The sequence below is a fragment of the Cupressus sempervirens genome, chromosome 11, assembly GCF_028749045.1.
Source record: "Cupressus sempervirens isolate cs-2001-9-10 chromosome 11, ASM2874904v1, whole genome shotgun sequence".
NCBI lineage: Eukaryota > Viridiplantae > Streptophyta > Pinopsida > Cupressales > Cupressaceae > Cupressus > Cupressus sempervirens.
Window position 1 is genome coordinate 714,634,764 of NC_143128.1, and position 21,272 is coordinate 714,656,035.

Below are 21,272 nucleotides of genomic sequence, written 5' to 3' on the forward strand. Positions count from 1 at the left end.
TGTTATAAATTTTATAATTAATCCTTTTATTATTATTTATAGTTGTATTATCTAAGGTGTGTTAAGATTTATTATATATGGATGATGTGTCATGTTTTATAATTATTTTACTTCATAATCTACAATCAATGAACTTGGTATATTATAGGTAATGTATAATATAGTGTGTGTGTGTGTGTGTGTGTGTGTGTGTGTGTAGAGAGAGAGAGAGAGAGAGAGAGAGAGAGAGAGAGAGAGAGAGAGAGAGAGAGATGTTATTGAGGATTCATTTTTTTTCATCATTCATTATGAGAATTTTTAACTTGTGCTCCATACAAAAATATTAATGTTATTAGAATACAAGGAATCCTATGATGATATTGATCCATATGGATTCAATATTGTTCCTCTTATTATTTGAGTACTCATTGGGTACGATCACTTTATCTTAAGATCACGTTTAGGCTATTAGTTTGAATACAAGATTCCATGTCAGTAGGTTATCTATTATCTGACCTATATGCTTTTGATTAGCATAGAATAGTGTAAGGAACTCAAAAACATATTAGAAATTTGATACGTTGATAGTTGGAGATTAGTTGCTAGGAATGACTAGAAGGGATACTTAGTAATTAAATGTTTAATGGTAAGTATATTAAATACATTGTTAAAGTATATAGGGATTATTAAGTAAGGGGAAATAGATTATAATCAGTTGTTAAGATAAGTAAGGGTAACTAAATTGGTATTCTTTCTTATCAATGTACACAGTTTGTATTGAAATCCTTTTAACAGAGGTTGACCTAACAATCATTTGAAGAGTTAATAGTCTATGTAAATCCTTTAATTAGGTGGAAATCTAAATGGAATGATCAAAGTTATCTTACAAGGACACTCCTTACAAGGTGATTAAATCATCTAACCAAGTCACATATAATAGTTTGTATTGTAACTTTTAACAAGGTTGGCTCCTAACAGAGTTCACTTTGAAAGAGTGAAAAAGAGTGACATGTTGCTAGTGGTTTTTCCCAAATTGGGTTTCCATGTAAAATCCTAGTGGTAAACTGTGATAAATGTCTTATGAATTTTTTACATGTAATGATGTTTTTATTATGCAATACAAGTTAAGTTTATGATAGTTTGATTGTAGTGACCGAGCAACAACAGGATATGTAGGATTAGAAGAATAGTGATGTATTTAATGTTTAAATTTTCAAGTGGTACACATAGAACTTGAGTAAGTAATTCACACACCCTCCCCCTAGTTATTATAAATATTTCTAACAATTTCCTACCCTTTTAATCAACTTTACCATAAATTTTTTGGCAACCCTATCTGAAACATAACCATAGCCTTCACTATAATCACCATTATAAACCTATCCTAAATCATAACCCTAAACTAAAACCTATCATAACTATTACTTTATCTTCAATAGTATATTAATAAACCTAATATTTAAAACTAAACCTATCATAACTATTATTTTATCTTTAATACTATATTTAGTTATAATATTAACCCTAATCCATGTAAGACAAACCTAATGGTGACCCTAAATATAACTACATATCCATTACCCAGAATCTAATTGTTAGCTAAAGACTATTACATCTCATGTTTTATTATGGTCATAATCATTGTTTTGACCATAACCCTAAACATGATGTAAAATCTCATTCTAATCCTATCCCTCAGCATTGGCTCTACCCCCAATGTTGATTGTAATCCTAACAATGATATTGATCCTCTCTCTAAAACATATATCCTAACCCTAACCTTACCTTAACCATTAACATAATCTTAATCCTAACTCAATACCTACCTTCCCTAACCCTAACCCATACCCTTGACCCTAACTCACACCCCAAACCATGTACTCCTAACCCTAATATGATACTAATCTTAACTCTAGACCCTAAAACTTAACCCTTTACCTGACCTTGACCATAACCCCAATTGCACCCTTGACTCTAATTCTAATGTTAACCTAACCCTAACCCTAACACTGTCACTTAAACTAAATATAATTCTTGTAGAAACCTATTAAATTTTCTGATGTAGGAGCATTCGAGGTTGCACTGCTATCCTAAATTTTTTCAATTTTTTACCTTGTTGTTGAAATTGTGTTTTGCTTAAACAATGTTTTCTAATTTTTGGGTTCCTGTTATAGACCATGTAACTAATTTTTTAAAATGAATGAGAGGATATAATTTTTAGGTATTGAAGAGGGTCTAGATTACGTCCTTTTATCAAAGGTTCAAGTTTTAATTCCTTATAAGTTGGGAGATATGGCAATTCTCCTGGAGTATCAATTTCTTGCAGTTCTACGTGACAATTTTTTGTGCTTGACTTTCGAGATTGATGTGCACTTATCCTTGGTGAATCAGCCTTTTTGCACTTAAGGGATTATAGAGGACCTAAAATTATACCCACAATTTAAAGTGCAAGTTATAATTCAATTGGAGCTAGGATATATCACTATTTTTCTCGGATATTGATTTGTGGCCATTTAATTGTTGATGAAGGGTGACTTGTGGCTCTTCAAGTATTTAATGCTAGGTTTATTTTCATTATGGGTGTTTAATATTTTCTAAGAGCCAAATTTTGGCTTCTCTATATTCTAGAATGATCTATAAGCCATTTTGGCTAGTATAAATAGAGTGTTTAGGCTTAGAGCTAGAGCAGGTTTTAGAGATGATTTGAGAGCAAAACTTGAAAGTGCAAATTTGAAGCTAGATCTTGGATTTGAATGTATGATGATATTTTCATGAATCAATAAAGAATATTTTTCTCTCTCTATAGTGTTGTTCTCTTTGTGTTTTCTTCCATTGTGTTAACTCTTGCATGGTGGTTTGGGTAGTTGAGTGTGTCATTGGCCCTAGTTACTCATGAGTTACCCTGCATTAGGTGGTATCAAAGCTTGAGGTTCATACTTGTAGATATTGGATCATGTAAAACCCTAATTTAGATTTGGTTGTAGGGTTTCAGATCTATGGATTTGACTTATAACATGTAGAGGGTTATGATTGCAGAAGTTGATGAAAGCCTCTCGAACAAAAAAATTTGCCTTCCAAGTCAACTTTATCCAAAATGCAGAAATTTTATATGGATCCTAATTGTAACATGCCTTCTAAACTCAATGGTAGCATTTTTTTAGGCCCAAAGTACTCCAAAAAATTGCTCTTCACCCCAATTGAAGAAAAATGCATAAACAAACTAGGGTTTGTGTCTCTGAATTATAGCTTCAAAAATTCTTCAACAAGGAAGCAATACTGAGGCTCTGATAAAATGTAGAAGTTGATGAAAGCTAACTTCATAGCTTTCCAAGATTGCCTACATGCAAATAACCTGTTGAAGGGAAACCAAAGAAGGAAGAGGTCTAGCTTGGAAAAACTAAATAGACTGAGTGAGAAGATATTGCAAACAAAGAAAAATGTATTGCTATACAATATGCCTTGAAAATGAATTATGAAATACAATGAGAGAGCTTGAATATAAAGGCCTCAAGGAAGCTTGTAGAACAAGCTAAAAAGTGCTAGAAGATAAGGTTGACAATTAAGTATATGTACACAAAAGGTGGGATATCCTCAAACAAGGTGAGATGATAAGTATGACTTTAAATAGGAACAAACTCCCATGTTGTCAACAACTCATCAACTAAAACTATTAAATAAATGCATTAACCTAAGAAAACTTAAGTAAAAGAATAAATAATTATTTACTCTAACACCCCCCCTTAAGTGAAACTTAGGGGAATGCCTAAGCTTACAAAAACTAAGATGAAATGTACAATGGGTCCCAGAAATGAGGCCATGTTAGGTACCCATGTACAATGCAAAGAAACGAAACCTCTAAAAATGGGGAAAGAGAGAAAATCACATGGAAAAAACCCTCCACCAAAAAGAGGTAAGAAAACCTAGTGAAGGACTGAAGAAGCCTACAACTAAAGGAATGTCCCAAAATAAGAACAAAGAGTGATCATGAAGAGCATCACTAAAGCATGAAGAAGCCACAAATTCTTTCATTAGAAAGAAATTGCTGATCTGAAGAACCTCCATGGAAGAAGAAGGCATGAATTGAACATGTCTATATGGTAGATGATCCATCTCACCAAAATACATAGGTAGCTAGCCTCTATAATCACCTAGTATATAGGATCGACCACTAAATACATAGTTCACACTATCAAACCATCGAACCAAGGAAGCATTAGAATAACAAAATAACCCACCCTAATGTAAATGGGGTGAGATGACAGGCAATTGAAAAGGTGGGCTAAAATCCTCTATAGAAAGAACCAAGAATGACAAGAGAATTGAAGAGGTACAAACACCTATAAAGGTATGGTCATCAACACTACATGGGGCAAAAAAGGAAGAGGGAATAAAAAGTGGCAAACAACTATCCCCACCATGGTGCTTTATAAAATAGTGCTAGTACAACTATCTCAAAACAACGTTCATGAAATTGAAATGCAAGACTGGCACTTTATCTCAGTGTGTTTGCATAAAGATGCTTACAAATGATAGCTACAATGATTAGAAAAGGAAAAAAACTTATATAAAAGATAGTATAACCCAAAACAAAAGATCCCGTGTCCTGAAAACGATCCTTAGACTTGGAACACCCAAGATATCCACCATAGAAAATATTGCCAAAAAATATGATAGAAAGAGCATGGGGTATAATCTAAAGGAAATGACATCATTTTTTATAAGTAGACATAACCAGCTTTCCAAAATTATAATGTTTTCAAAAAACAAAGATGGGATGCAAAAGATATGTTTGCCGAAGTGAAAAGTTAAACTTTAGACTTTGACAACAAAACTGAGCTAAAAGCTACATCAAAACCTAAAAATACCTATACCAATGTCTCCATCTCAAAACCAACTTTATAGTGCTTCTTTCAGATTGAAAAAATATCTTTGTATGCTCAAGTTATGGCCAAAAAACTACAAGTAGGTCAAAAAGAACCCTAAAGACCCTGCAGGTGTGATGATGTAGTGTTGACATCATGTTGATGTCAGCAAGTCACTACATTAAAATTGATGGCCTTCTAGCTGTGCCAACAAAAAAAGAGGCCACATGGCATCCACGTGGCAAGATGCTGATGTGGTTGGGTGACATGGTAGGGACCACACAGAACCTATGCCACATGTCACCCAAAGATTGGTCCAACTGTTATGGAATGCCAACTATGCAATAGGTGGTAGAAGGGTCATAAAAGGATGATGGTCACTGGCAGCAATGGCCAAAATGGTGGCAAAGGCTAGCAATGCCACGGGCTGCAATGGCTAGAGGGAGGCTCATCGATAGTGACCAGGCTATGGTGTCGCTCCGGTGGTTTTATGGTGGCATGGCCAACTGCAATAGCTCCTAGGCTAGGTGTAGGCTGTGAGGGGGTGGTGTGATGGTAGAGTGCTAGTGGCCACTAGGCAGTGGTGCCAAAATCAATTTTTTTTATATACAAAAATCATCTGTATAGGTCTGTATAACATCTCGAACAAAAAAAATTTGCCTCTCGAATCAACTTTCTCCAAAATAGACAAAATTTATATGGATCCTAACTGTAATAGACCCTCTAAACTAAATGGAAACATTTTTTTAGGCCCAAAGTGCTCTAAAATTTTTCTCTTCCCCTGATTGAAGAAAAATTCACAAACAAACTAGGGTTTGTGTCTCCGAATCATAGCTTCAAAAATCCTTCAATGAGGAAGTAGTAGGGAGGCTCTGATACCATGTAGAAGTTGATGAAATCCAACTTCATAGCTCACCAAGATCACCTGCATGCAAATAACCTTTTGAAGGGAAACCAAAGAAGGCAGAGGTGGAGCTTGGAAAAACTAAATGGACTAAGAGAGAAGATATTGCAAACAAAGAAAAATGTATTGCTACACAATATGCCTTGAATATGAGTTATGAAATACAATGATAGAGCACAAATATAAAGGCCTCAAGAAAGCTTGTAGAACAAGCTTGAAAGTGCTAGAAAATAAGGTTGACAACTAAGCATACATCCACAAAAGGTGGGATATCCTCGAACAAGGTGAGAGGATAAGTATGACTTTAAATAGGAACAAACTGTCGTGTTGTCAACAACTCATCAACTAAAACTATTAAATAAACACATTAACCTAAGTAAACTTAAGTAAAAAAATAATAATTATTTACTCTAACAATGATCTTGGAGGAACCTAATTTGTAAAGATGGTTCATGGTAGAGGAAATGCTAATAATGATATATTAGATCAATTGAAACAAATTGTAGTAGGATTAGATGTTGTGGAAATATCCTAGAGGAGAGGAGCACATATTGATGATGTAAGTGATGATGAAGTAGTTGTATCAAACCATAATCTAGAACTTGAAGAAGATAAAGATGAGGAAAGATTGTTGAGAGTATTGTCTAGGGAAAATTCAAAGCCTACTGCTGAATTTGTTAGTTATGATGGAAAATTGGATACCAATGTTGTGTTAGATTAGATCTCAGATATGGAGAAATTCTTTGAGTATGAAAACACTCCTAATAATAAGAAGGTGAAGATTGCAGTTACTAGGTTGAAAGGTCATGCTTCACTATGGTGGGAGCATTTGCAAACTGATAGATAAAGGAAAGGAAAGGAGAAGATTAAAACTTGGCAAACTAAAGGACATGATTGTGAAAGAGTATACCGAGGAATTCTATAGATTGGAGATCAGATTTGGACATGTATATGATGATGTTGAGAAAATTGCAAGGTACATAAATGGATTGAGATCTAGAATTCAAGATGAAATAAGTTTTGTGAAGTTGGAAAGTGTGGAAGAAGCATATCAATATGCCTTGAAAGTTGAGGAGATCTTGATAAAGAAGCATGAACAAAGACAAAGAGGTAGAGGTGGTAGATTCTAGAGAAGTAGAGGTAGATCTTATGGAGAAGGTGGCAGATCTGATAGTTCCATGAATGATAAAGGAAAATCTAAATGGAAAAATGATGACAAAGACAAGACTAAGTGGAAAGGTGGTAATTCATACCAAGGAGGTATTGGATCTTACTGAGCAAGATGTAATACTTATTCTAGAGGTAATTTTTGTGGTAATTGTTTCAGATGTGGTAAAGAAGGACATAGATCTTTTGAATGTAGATCTTCTGAAAGTGGACAGAATAATAGAAATGCTATGATTCAAGGAAACATTAGGAGTTCACCAAATGGACCTGAGGCTGGAGAAAATTTGATGGTAAGAACAACCTTATGTAATAAGGGAAGTAATGAGGAACCTATCCTTAGAAGCAGTCTTTTCAAGACTAAATGTAAGATGGATGGAAAATGTTGTAAGGTAATCATTGATAGTGGAAGTTCTACAAATTTGGCATCAAAAGAGTTGGTTACAAAGTTGTAGTTGTAGAGGCTAAAACATCCAAAAACCTATCATGTTACATGGATCAAAGATGAGCATAAGATATTAGTAAGTAAAAAATATGTTGTGAAGTTCAAAATTGGACATTTCTTTGATGAAGTCTTGTGTGATAATATATCCATGGATTGTTCTTGTATTTTTTTGGGTAGACCTTAGCAATATGATAGGTATGTTGTGCATGATGGAAGATTGAATCAATATACTCTTTGGGTAAATTGTAAGAAACAAATATTTCTACCTTTGATTGAAAGTCCAGATGAGGTCATTTGTACTACAATAAAAGTTTGCATGGTTAATGGAAAGTAATTTGAAAAGGAAGTAAAGAAGAATCAAGTTTTTTTGCTATAGTTCCTAGAGGACTGAGTGTTCGTAGTAATGACCAAGCATCAGAAGTTGGTAATGATAGAGTGACAATAGATAGTGGTGGCTGAGTACCAAAAGAAATTGCAAAATTACTAAATGAGTACAAAGATATTATTGCTATAGATATTTTGGATGGTTTACCTCTAGTAAGAAGTATAAGTCATTGTATGGATCTAAGTTCTAGAGCTAGTTTGCCAAACAAAGAACCATATATATTGACACCTACAGAGAATGAAGAACTTAACAGACAAGTGCATGAGTTGTTGTAGAAAGGTTTAATCAGAGAAAGTTTGAGTCCATGTGTTATACCTACTATATAAGCACCTAAAAAGAATGAAGAATGGAGAATGTGTACTCATTCCAAAGATATTAATAAGATCACAGTAAAATATAGGTTTCCTATATTGAGGATGGATGACATAATAGATTCTTTGAGTGGAGCAAAGGATTTTACCAAGATTAATTTGAAGAGTGTCTATTATCATATCAGAATCAGAGAAGGTGATGGGTGGAAAACTACTTTCAAGACAAAAGATGGTTTGTATGAATGATTGGTTATGCCTTTTGGTTTGACTAATGGACTTAGTACTTTCACGAGGTTGATGAATAAAGTTTTAAAAATATTTTTGGGTAAGTTTGTGATTTTTTATTTGGATGACATTTTAATATTTAGTAAGACTAAGGAAAAACATCTTGAGCATTTTAGACAATTATTACAAAGATTGAAAGAGGAAAGGTTGCTGATTAATCTAAAAACATGTTCTTTTATGCAAGAGGAGATTGTGTATTTGGGATTTGTTATTTTAGTTGATATTTTGAGAATGGATCCAAAGAAGGTTAAAGCAATATTGGAATGGCCTACACTTGAGAATGTGGGTGAGGCAAGATCATTCCATGGTTTGGCTAGTTTTTACAGAAAGTTTAAAAAGAATTCCATTGTTGTTTGTAGTGTTATGACTGAGACAATGAGGGGAGATAAAAATGAATTCAAGTGGACACATGGAGCTGATAAGAGTTTTGAGACTTTAAAACAAAAAGTTGTTGAATTACCTATTTTGGCTTTGTCTGATTTCAATAAGGTATTTCAAGTTGAATGTGATGCAAGTGGTAGTGCAATAGGAGCTGTATTAAATCAAGAAGATAAACCTATTGCTTTCTTTAGTAAAAAGTTGAATGATGCTAAAGGGAAATATTCTACATGTATGATCAAGAATATTATGTTATTGTTCAAGCTTTGAAGAAGTGGAGACATTATTTGATTCCTAAGGAGTTTGTGTTGTATAATGATCATAAAGTTTTACAATACTTGGAAAGTCAACATAAATTGAATCAAAGACATATGAAGTGGGTTGAGTATTTGCAAAATTTTACATTTGTGATTAAGCATAAGAGTGTAGTTCCTAATAGAGTTGTTGATGCATTGACTAGAAGATATTCTTTGTTGACTCAAATGAAGGTCAAAGTTCTTGGTTTTGATGAAATGAAAGAGTTGCATGATATTGATCCTAATTTTTCTAAGGCATGGAGAGTACAAAGCACCGAATCTAATGAATCACATAAGTATGATGAGTATTTAATTCAAGAAAGTATTGTGTTCAAAGGTATTGAATTGTGTATTCATAGATGTTCTATGAGGTTGAATCTGATTAAGGAAAAACATAGTCATGGATTGCCTAGACATTTTGGAATTGATAAGACATTGAGTTTGCTAAAAGAGAAGTATTATTAACCACAAATGTATAAGGATGTTTAAAAATTTGTAAAGAGTTGTGGAGTTTTTCAAGTTGAAAAAGGAGTGAGTCAAAATACTAGTTTGTATACACCTATTACTATTCCTGAGAAACCTTGGAGTGACATCAATATGAATTTTGTTCTTGGATTACCTAAGACAGTGAAGTAGTATGAGTCCATATTTGTTGTAGTGGAAAATTTTTCTAAGATGGCTCATTTCATACCATGTAAGAAGACATTATATGCTGAGCATGTTGTTAAACTTTCCTTTAAAGAGATTGTGAGATTGCATGGATTACCAAGAAGTATTATTTCTTACAAAGACAGTAAGTTTGTTGGTTATTTTTGGCAGACTTTATGGAAGAAGATGGGTACTGAGAAAAAGTTTAGTTCTACATTACATCCATAGACAGATGGATAGATAAAGGTTTTGAATAGAAGATTTGCTAATTTGCTAAGATGTTTAGTTGGGAATAAGCCAAGTAATTGGGAGATGGTATTAGCACAAGTTGAATTTGCATATAATAATTTTGTGAATAGGAGTATAAGGAAGACACCTTTTGAGATTGTTACTAGAATGAAGCCTAGACAAGTACCAAATTTGAGAGATATTGGTGGTGAAGAAAAGAGAAGTGTTGTAGGAGAAGAATTTTTTGATTTTATTGAGTCTTTACATAAGGAATTGAAGTGGAGGATAGAACAAAGTAATTAGAAGTACAAGGAGAATTTTGATCAGTCTAGGAGACATCATGATTTTCAAGTTGGTAATGAGGTGATGGTTCATCTGAAGAAAGGAAGATTTCTAGTTGGAACATACAATAAGATAAAGATGAAGAAGTTTTGACCTTGTAATATCTTGAAGAATTTTGATATGGGAAATGCTTATGAAATTGAGTTACCTGATGACATGGATATATCTCCTATATTCAATATTGTTGACTTATACAAGTATCATGAGTCAGATGATGAAGTTATTGTGTCAGAGAACTATCCTAAGAAGTAGATTGAATAAGTTGAATAGATATTGGATTAAATATTTGGTAAGAGCACAAGGAGAAAATATTATTATGAATATCTAGTGAAGTGGAAGAATAGACCTATGAAAGATGCTTCATGGATTTCTCAATTTGAGTTAGATTCAGCTCAAATTGTGACATCTAAATAATTCAGGAGAATCAATTCTTCCAACCCTAGTTGTCTAATGTAGGAGCATCCTAGGTTGCACTGTTATCCTACATGTTTTCAATTTTTTTACATTTTTACTGAAATTATGTTTTGTTGAAACTATATTTTGTTAAAACTATGTTTTCTAGTTTCTAGGTGCGTTTTGCAAAACAATTATCTAATTTTGTAAAATGAATGAAAGGATGCATTTTTAAAGGATTGAAGAGGGCACTTATTACTTACTTTTATCAAAGGCACAAGTTCTAATTCCTCATAGGTTGGGAGATATGGCAATTCTCCCATAGTATTGATTTCTAGCAGTTCCAAACAATAGTTTTCTATGCTTGTCTTTTGGGATGGATGTGCACTTATCCTTAGTGAATCAACCTTTGGGAACTTAAGTTCTTGTAGAGGACCTAAAATAATACCTACATTTTGAAGCACAAGTTCTAATTCAATTGGAGCTAGGATATATCACAATTTTTCTCAAACATCAATTTCTAAACATTTAATTGCTGATGCAGGGTGACTTGTGGCTCTTCAAGTATTTAATGCTAGGTTTATTTTCATGATGGGTATTCAATATTTGCTAAGAGTTGATTTTTTCTAGAAATATTTGTAAGCCATTTTGGCTAGTATAAATAGAGTGTTTAGGCCTAGAGCTAGAGCAATTTTTAGAGGTGATTTCAGAGCAGAAATGGAAAGTGTGAATTTAAAGTTGGATCTTGGATTTGAATGTATTTTGTATCTAGCTGTAACCTAGAAGGCCTTACAAATGGGCATGTATGATGATATTTTCATGCATCAATAAAAAAATTGTTCTCTCTCTCTATGGTGTTGTTCTCTTTTTTATTTTTTTCCATTGTGTTAAATCTTATATGGTGGTTTGGGTAGCTAAGTGTGTAATTGGCCTTAGTTACTCTTGAGATACCCTGTGTCATGCACATTTTCATATAGATTTCAATTTTCAATTATAGATTATCATAGGTTAATGAACTTCCTAAATTAGGAACCATTTAAACACATATTTATGAGCTAATTTCAAATTACATATAGAAAATTATGATAGATACCTAATGGTGTTTGATTTAATATATTTTTTTCCCTAGGCCATTCTTTTAGGGACCTTTTCAACATCAATGATAGATCTTGATGTTTGATTGTATGCTTTATCCTTGATCCATCATATTATGACCCCTATAAACATGCATCCTTTTAAGCCAATCCTTTTAGCCCCCCTTTCAACATTATTATTTATTAAACATTATTTTTTACATTTCACTCCTTAAACCATCCTATAATGGCCCCTTTGTACATGCATGTAACACATATATGAACTATCTATATGACCTAGTTTAGAAAATTATGATGGATTAAGGTTTGATTAAATAGGTTATCCCATTTTAAGATATTTCATTAGGACCCCTTACATTAAATTATGATCTAGCTTGATAAATGTTCATTTTTAGATCATCCCTTTAAGTATCCTATTAAGACCCCTTCAGATATCCACATGCACATATAAACTAGAGATCATCATGACTAGTTTGGAAAATTATGATCTAGATTAATGTTTGATTTTAGTTTTTCCCCTTAGGCCATCCTTTAACATCAAGACCTATTTCAACATTATGATATATATTTAATTTCTATTTTTAGATTTTCCCCTTAAGACATCCTATTAGGACCCCTTTATTAATGTATGTACATGATATGTGTATATTTATTTTATGTTTAGGACTTAAATATGTGAATTTTCATTCCATCTATGTATAGGAATTATATGTGCATAGGTTCATTTAATTTTCATATAAATGATCTATGTGTATGTTCATTTCAAGTTTAGGAAGTTTATGTATGTACATGCATACATATGTTCATTTAATGTTTTGGAATTATATGTATGCATGCTTATTTCATGTTCTTAAATATAAATTTGATAATGTATATGTATGTTCATTTACATATCCTAATTTAAACATGCACATATATTAATTATATGTTTAAAGGATATTTCATAATTGTATGTCCATTTTGAATGTTTAGGACTTATATATGTGTATGTGAACATTTCACTTGTATATGACTTAATTGTGTATGCACATTTCAGGTTCAGGACTTATAGATATATAAACATGTTGTTATCTAGTTTTTTAAATGTCATTTTAATAAAATTTAGGTACACACATATGCATACACATAAAAACATTTACATACTAGAGCTCAATACATGGTAGATCTGTTAAAATTATGGTCAAGTTTGTTTATTATTGACTCACACTTAGTCAAATGGTTAGCATCTACCAAGCTTATCTTGTAGTTTACAATTTTAACTGAGTTCTATAGTTGCTACCAAGTTCCAAAATTATTATTCAGTTCATACCAAGCTCACAATGTAAGTTTTGACCAAGCCATGCAATGTTAACCAAGTGATTCAGTTTATATGCTAAATTCACTGAGTCACCAGTGTTGACTCAGTACAGACTACTTGGAAGTGATTAGTATGAACTAAGATTCTACAACTATCGAGAGAATGATGATGTTGATTGTTGATAATAATTGCCAAGTATCAAAACTGTTGACATTATAGTCAAGTTTGTTATTAGTGACACACACTTACTCAATCAGTTAGTATCTACCAAGAATATTACATAGTTAACAAAGTTAACCAAGCATTTTAGAATCTATCGAGTTCTACAGTTTCTACTGAGTTCAAGGGATAGTATTCAATTTTCACTAAGCACTTTCTACCATGATGGTGATCACCAATGTAAACTGAACTTCATAAGGTTTATCAAGTTCCTCAGTTCAAATCAAGTTGTGCAATGCTTATCGAGTTTTTATATATAGTAATGTGATTCCAATGTTGACTGAGCCATTCAATGTTAACCAAGTGATTCAATTTATATCAAGTTCATTGTGATAGTATTGAGCGAGCTATGCAGTGTGAATCAAGTGATTCAGTTTATATTCTGAGTTTCATAGTATTCACTGAGTCACTAGTGCAAATTGAGTTTAGACCACTTGGAAGTGATTAGTGTGGATTGAGATTCTACATCTACCAAATGCATGACAATGTTGAGCATTGATAGTGGATGCCGAGTATTAGAACCTCACTAAGCTAGTCTTCAGAACCCGAGTTCTTATAGTTGGACTAACTTTATATATTTTGTGTAAACTTGTATTGTAGCTAGCTTTGTTGATTTTTAAATTAGATTGGTATATGTATAATTTATTTTATCACATCCAAAGATAAGAAATATATATAATATAACAAGCAGAGAAGAGTAGAAGTGTGAAATATAAAGGCTACAATAGTATAAGGAGCAGCAAATACTTATCTATCATAGTAAGGTGATCATTACACTCAAAGGAATCTCATTTAGAAAAACAAGTTGCAGATCAGAGATCAACCATTGCTTCATCTTAATAGGTGGATCAGTTAAATCCTTGCATAGGTAGACTTAATAGTCTTTTGTAAATCTCTTTACCAAGTGCATGCTTCATTGTATGTTTGTAAATCCTTTTGCAAGGTGAACCTAGAAGTCCTTATTTCTCCTAGGAGGGTAGAACATCAAAAGTGATCATTGTAAGCCTTAACATGCCAATTTTGTATTGCAGTACTAAATCTTGTGAGTATAATCCCCACCCCAATTTCACTTTCTATTTGGAGGGTTTCTAGGTCACCATATTATGTGTCAAAGTGTTATATGCTTTCAATTTTTGATGTAACTAGATCAGAATACACATAAAGGATTAAGTTTTATAAGTTATCGATTCACCCTTCCCCTCTCAGTAACTTAACCTATCATATATATTTCCAACAATTGGTATCAGATCTTTATGGTTCTTAGGAAAGAATTTTAACAACTTTAGCAAAGATCAAAGGCTATGGAGGTATTCAGACCTGATAAGGCTATTGAAAATGAAAAAATGGACTTAGAATTGGTTATTGGGCAACTCAAGAAAAAAAAGGAGCAACTCTCTCAATTCCTAAAAAGAAGAAAATATCTTGCAATTCAAATGAATGACACACACTACATTGAAGAAAGAATTGAAGACATCCATTCAAAAATAAACTTAGTTGAAACTAATGAAGCAATCAAAGAACTATTAGAAAATAATGGTAAACTTCAAGAAGAAGTAAGAAAACTAAAAAGAGAACAAGAAATTTAGTCAGTAAGATTATGTGAAGTCATGGAAGAGAAAAATAAGATAAAAGAAGAGATATAGGAAAGAACAATGAAATTCAACATCTATCCCTTCAATAGGCAGACTTCATTGATTAGATCACCAATGGAAATGAAGAAATCATGAATCTAAGATCAGAGAATAAAAGATTGTAGAATGATCTAAATACTGAAAGATAAAGCAAAGAAAGAATGATGAAATATCAAGCAGACATAGATCAACTAAATGAGAAAATCCAATACAAACAAAAGGGAAAAGCAGAAATTGGATATATAGAAGAAGGTGAATCATCCAAGCAAGGAGCTCAAAAGAATCAAAGATCTACTTGGAATCACTATGGTAAGATAGGTCATACATTGAAAAAATATTGGAGCAATTGGAAGGCTAAATTCAATGGAAAATGCTACAATTGCAATCAGCATGGTCATAGAGTTAATGAATACAAAGAGAAACCTAAGTTTGAAGGCAAATGTCACAATTATAAGAAGCATGGGCATAAATCCTTAGAGTGTAAACTAAAATATTAATCGCAGCAGAACATATTGTGAAAGTTAGATGTGTTGGGACTATAACACTCGGTGCAGATGTCATTATTGTGGAGAATTTGGATATTGGAATGACTTGTGTAAAACATCAGAAGATATTTCATTTGTATAGAACTTGGTCATCTTGCCAAGAACTAAATGAATACTAGAAGAATTGAAAATGAAAATAAGGAAAAAGATGATAACATCAAAAAGAAAATGAGATAGCAATGTATTCCAAAATCTTCTGAGAATTCAAGTCTGAGTAATGAAGAAAATGTCACTCAAGAATTAGGTGACTCAAGTATTTCTACTTGATCTCTCACAAGGAGAACTAGAACTAGGATTCTAAAGTAGACATCTTAAATCAGTTCCACTCAGCATAATGGAAAGATCCATATCAGCATTTAAGATGTGAAGGGATCACTGAGCATTCAAAAGATGCCAATTATTACTGGATGAGGTTGGGTTGTAGACCTTACTGAGTGAGTTCAAGTTGCAAGACACTACTGAGAAAAGGTCAGGTGTAACTCATTATTTTGTGGAAACTAAGTCATAGATTTTCCTACTGAGTATTCAATGTAGGAAGAGTGGAAAATAGTCTGTCATTTGAGAAAACAATCATACCAGGCATTTATGGCAATTAAAAGATGAAATTTGATAAAAGGGGTGATATTGAATTCATTTGACACCACAAATTTTCAAAATCTATTTGTGCAAAGTGATTTTTGAAGCATCTGAGTGATTCATGCAAATTACTATTGAAGATTTTTGTATCTTTGCAAACCTTACCGAGTGATGACATCCTCTAGTAGTAAGACTCAGAAAGAGTCAAAGATGTTAATTCAAGGCATGAAATGGAAGGCACCAAACTTTAAGCTAAGTATGGCTATTGCGAAAACCCTAGATCTGAGTGGAGCACAATCTCAAATTCCTTTGAAGGTACTATTGATTAATGATATTCATTCATATTTTCGTTGTGCTATTCAAGATATTAGAACTCTTGAAATGGATGAGTCATTAGAGAAATTGTGTGTGAATGGTGCACTAAAACTATAATATCAACACCTTGAAGATAAAGGTTTGACTCATATTCCTCACATGCCACAAGATTTTCAAATTAAATGGATAATATTTATCCTCAATGGTGTGCATAATGGACAGTTGTGGTTGGAGCAACCTATTGTGATAGCTAAGAAGATGATCCATAGGATCACTAGTCTTCCTATATTGACAAAAGCAAAAACAACTAAAACCCTAAGTCAAGTTGAACTAGAAAAGAAAACCCTTGCCAAGTGGGATGGAAGGGCAATGAAGATAAGATGTGTTATATATATGGAATTGATGTTTAGGATATATATCATTGCACAGAAAATATACAGCTCAAGTAAACTCAACAACATATCATGTGAAGCTATGGATCTCACATATAAAGTGGTCAAGAATAATATGTCATTTAACCTTGATGAGTTCACGTTGAATCAGTTCAACAATTGGTATCACAACATTGTGTTGGAAATATAAGACGAGTAATTGAGAAGTGAGGGGTGAATCAGTTACTACAAAAATAAATCTAGATCCCTTAGATGTCAGTACAAAATAATTTTGTGAAAACTTAATTCAATTGATGCTCAATGAACATAAATATTGTAACTTGCTAAACACTGTAATTTCTCAACAATTACTTAACATGCAAATCTTAAGATGTTATTTGTGATTATGATTACTTTAATGTAGCTACAAACACATAAAAGAAATGAACACATTTGACACCAAGATTTAATGTAGAAACCCAATTTGGGAAAAACCACCAATTGCAACTAGTTATTGTTTTCACTCTTCTGAAGTGAGCCCTATTAGGAGCCAACCCTATTAAAGGTTACAAAACACACTGTTAGGTGTGACCCTATTAGAGGATTTAATCACCCTGTTAGGAGTGGCCTTGTTAGAGGTCTTTAAATAATTCAATAGAGCTACCACCTTGTTAGAGGATTTACAAATAGATGTTAAGTGAACTCTATTAAGAGATTTAGATCACTGCCACAATGGTTAGAGAGTAACAATGACATGACCTGATTTGAATGCAACTGAATTGCTGATTATAGATCTCAATTTTGGCTTGTACTTTATCCTTATTGATCAAATGCATCCTTTAATCTTCATAAGGATATTCTACTTATCCTTCAAATTTTCTTCCCTTTAACATCATTGAATCTTCAAAAATCTTCCATGCATTCACACATACTACACACTTTCTAGCCCACAACTTGACCTTTATTTATATCTTTTATTTTGTCAAGTCAACTCAAATATAACTTAGAATAATTAATATTCATCTTCTCAGTCGACTAGAACCAACAAACAAATAAATTGAACTCAATATGCTAAAACAAGAAAGTCCTTCATTAGCTGACCCTGCTTGGTATAAACTAACTCGGAAATGATTTTCCTATGTTAACCAAGTGATGGAGAGAATAAGAACTTCAAAGAAAAATCCTTGTAAGTTAGGTTCACTATTGTCTTTTTTTCTTTGTGCAAAATTTCTTCCCATCAAAAGGTACTGTTGGGACTAAAAATTGCATGCTTCATTTTTAGTCACATTTCAATTTTTTTTGAGATGTTTTCTTAGCTTCTTGAGGTTATAGTAATTGTTTTTTCACTTTTTACCGTGAATGCATGTTAGTATCAAGAATTAGTTACATCTTATCATCATTACATTTTGAGATATTTCTTGCTTTGAGAGGCAAAATGAAGGGATTTGATTTTCAGTTACAGAGAGAAGGTAGAAAGAGGTTTTTGATCTTCTTGGGAAAGAATTCTGAAGGGACACATATCAATTACAGAATGAATCTGAGAATTGCTTCCTCTGTATTTATTCTATTCTTCTTCTCTTTTGTAAGGGTTGGAATTTTGGAAAGTTTTCTCTAGAGTGAAGATAGTTAGCAGAATTGGCCTTGGAATTGATGAAGTCTAAATGGAAGATCTAGGATGTGCTAGTTCCAGACCATGAAGCTTTTTGTTTGGCTGTGATACCCCCTTCCCATCCCATCAGCTTCTCATTCCCGCCATTTTCTCTCTTGTATGACAACATTTTCTCATTGTATAGTCTAGTTTATTAGGTTCTTTATGAGTCAATTTCATGCATTTTTAATGTATTTTTTCAAAGAAATCAATACAAGGAACAATAAGTGCTTAGTTTCAGTTCGAATCTTGTCTCCTTTCTTAGTTGAGCTGTGGTGTTTTATGGTCTTTGAAGAAAGAGCCTAGATCATAAGTGCAGTCCCTTAAGGTTGTATGTTGTTTCATAGTTGCTTGTAATTCAAGGAATTATGTAAATGCTTCAAAGATTCAATAGGGTTGTAGGTTTATTGAGGGGGGATCAAGTAAGAATGAGATTTAGTTGAAAATTGATGTCTATTTACAAGGTGAATAGATATATCATATATTTGAATATATGAATACATATCAGATATCCAAAATGCATGAGGGAGATTCATGAATTGCCCAATGGATGAGGCACTGATCTATGATCGGATCATAAGTATATTTCTTATACATGGTTTTCATCAAATTTCCCCACCCACATAAAATCAAATCAAATTCAAATCATCTTTACATTTTATGTTGAAGAGCTAGAATAGTCAAACCCTCACTCAGCTTCTGCATTGCATAGATTTTCATTCAGCTATTGTAGATCTCTGTTATTGCATGAGTTATTAGGAGAGATAAGGGGTTTCAATCTGCCTTATATTAGATTTAGTGTATTCTTTGATAAATGGTACCATATAAAGAATCTATAGGTCCACCCACCTAGGTTTAGCAGAGCCCGAAGTAGAAGAAGGGTCATGCCTTATAGTTGGCCTATTGTTAGAAATGGCATGTTGAAAATGGGAGTTAGCTACCCCTAGACATGTCACTTTCTCAGTGGGATAATTGAAAACCTTCCAACATTTTCAAACACCAATAGGTACAATTGTATGAAGGAAAGATGTACCTATTCTATATCAAATTAATGAGTACATTATTGAAATGGGAAAAAACTATGTTAGTATTATGGGGGTAAGAGTTCAAAGTTGTGTCACCTTTTAGGCTAACTTTTTAGAATGACTAAATTTGAGTATTTTTATCTAAAACTCAATTTTGTTCAAGCATATGACCTTGATAAATTTATTCTAACTAAGTTATATATGGTCTCACAATTTTTCAATTGGAAATGTCTATTAAATGCATGTTTTATACTAGTCAGTATTCAATTACTAAAGAAATATAATTATTTCAAAAAACTGACATTTCAATAATTCTTAGTATTTTTTATGATTTTTTTAATAACATATAAAAACCATTTTATAGATCTCAAAGTCAAGAATATTCAAATATAGAGTGCATAGTGTTTTAATAATATATAGTATTTGTAACTAAAAATTCTACAAGTACGTATTTTAACACTCAGGAAGACGTCGACTTTGAGAAATAAAAAATATTAAATCAAATCAATAAAAATTAAAAATTATATGATGTTCTAGAGGAGAGAGTCCTCTTTCAGAATCGATAAGTTTTCTTTTGGTTGGAATAAAATTATTTTGAAAAATGTGGTGGGAGATGAAAACTATCGATTTGAATAAGTTGAATTTTGAATCATTATAAAAGAGAAAATATAGGTCTAAAGCCAATTTTTATTTTTGATTGTTCTAGATACATATGTTATCTATAAGATAATATTAGATCAAAGGGAAATAAGTATATTTACATGTAATTTTGTTGTGGGAACTAGACCCTTGATTTCTAGGATTTTTGAGCATCTAAAAACCTATTATCAAAAATAGGAAAATATATCATTTGTTATTCCAAATAATTATTAAAAATTATAATCCTAAACTCCATCCATTTCTATACATTTCATTAGTTTACTTCATTTATAAATTCTAAATAATACTACCAACTTTATGTCATTGATGGTGAACAATTATACTTTTGTTAGCCTTTTCCTTTGTAAAAGTGCGACACAAGTTTGTGCTTTTACCCGTGGATAACTAATTTGATGCATTTAAGAACAAGATGAATAACAGATTCAATATTCCTAAAAAACTTGTAGATAACTAAAAATATGATATTTGTTTCATGGTTAACAGTGATAAAGTGTATATACAAGTAGTTAGACCGAGAACTGTATGGGTCAAGCCTCTAGGTTATGAGATTAATATAGACAAAACCAAGGATATCATTGAAGCATTAATAAATGAGCCTGTGGATCCAAAAAATGCATATTTTGGCACATATGAGGAAGAAAAGGCAAGAATAGAACATGAAATAAAACTTCCTCAGGTGGTCAACAGAGGAAAGAAGAGGATAGCAAAATTGGAACAATCTAGCTCCACTCTTCTCTTGACTGAAGGGAAAGGTGATGACATTGAGGAAGATGAAGCAAAAGATGAATAGAAGGTAGAGGAAGAAGAGACAATAAAGAAGAAAGGTAAGGTTATTATAACCAAACCTACAAAAACATCTGTTCAAGTGTTCACAAGGAGGGCATCTAGGAGAAACTTGATAAAGGAGGAGATGTGATTTTTAAGCAACCTCCACCCACCTTTCAAGAAATATTAAAAGAAATAGATTTAGGATTTGGCATAAAAAACTTTAGATCACTAAGGTATGATACAAGGACTACAAAGGATTAGGAGCAAGTAGAAGACATGATAATGTTTAAGATGGGTAAATGGAAGTATTCTCTAGATTAACCTGCTTAGTAGATTCTGAGTGATTTAATGGAGAAAGTCAAATTGATGGGAGCATGCTAAGAAAAGTTCTAAAGACATTTATGAGTAGACCCTAAGGAAACTCATGCTAAGCTTTAATGATAAGGAGGTGAAAGAATCCATTAAGAAGAATGAAGAAAAACTTACCTTGAGATTCAACACTT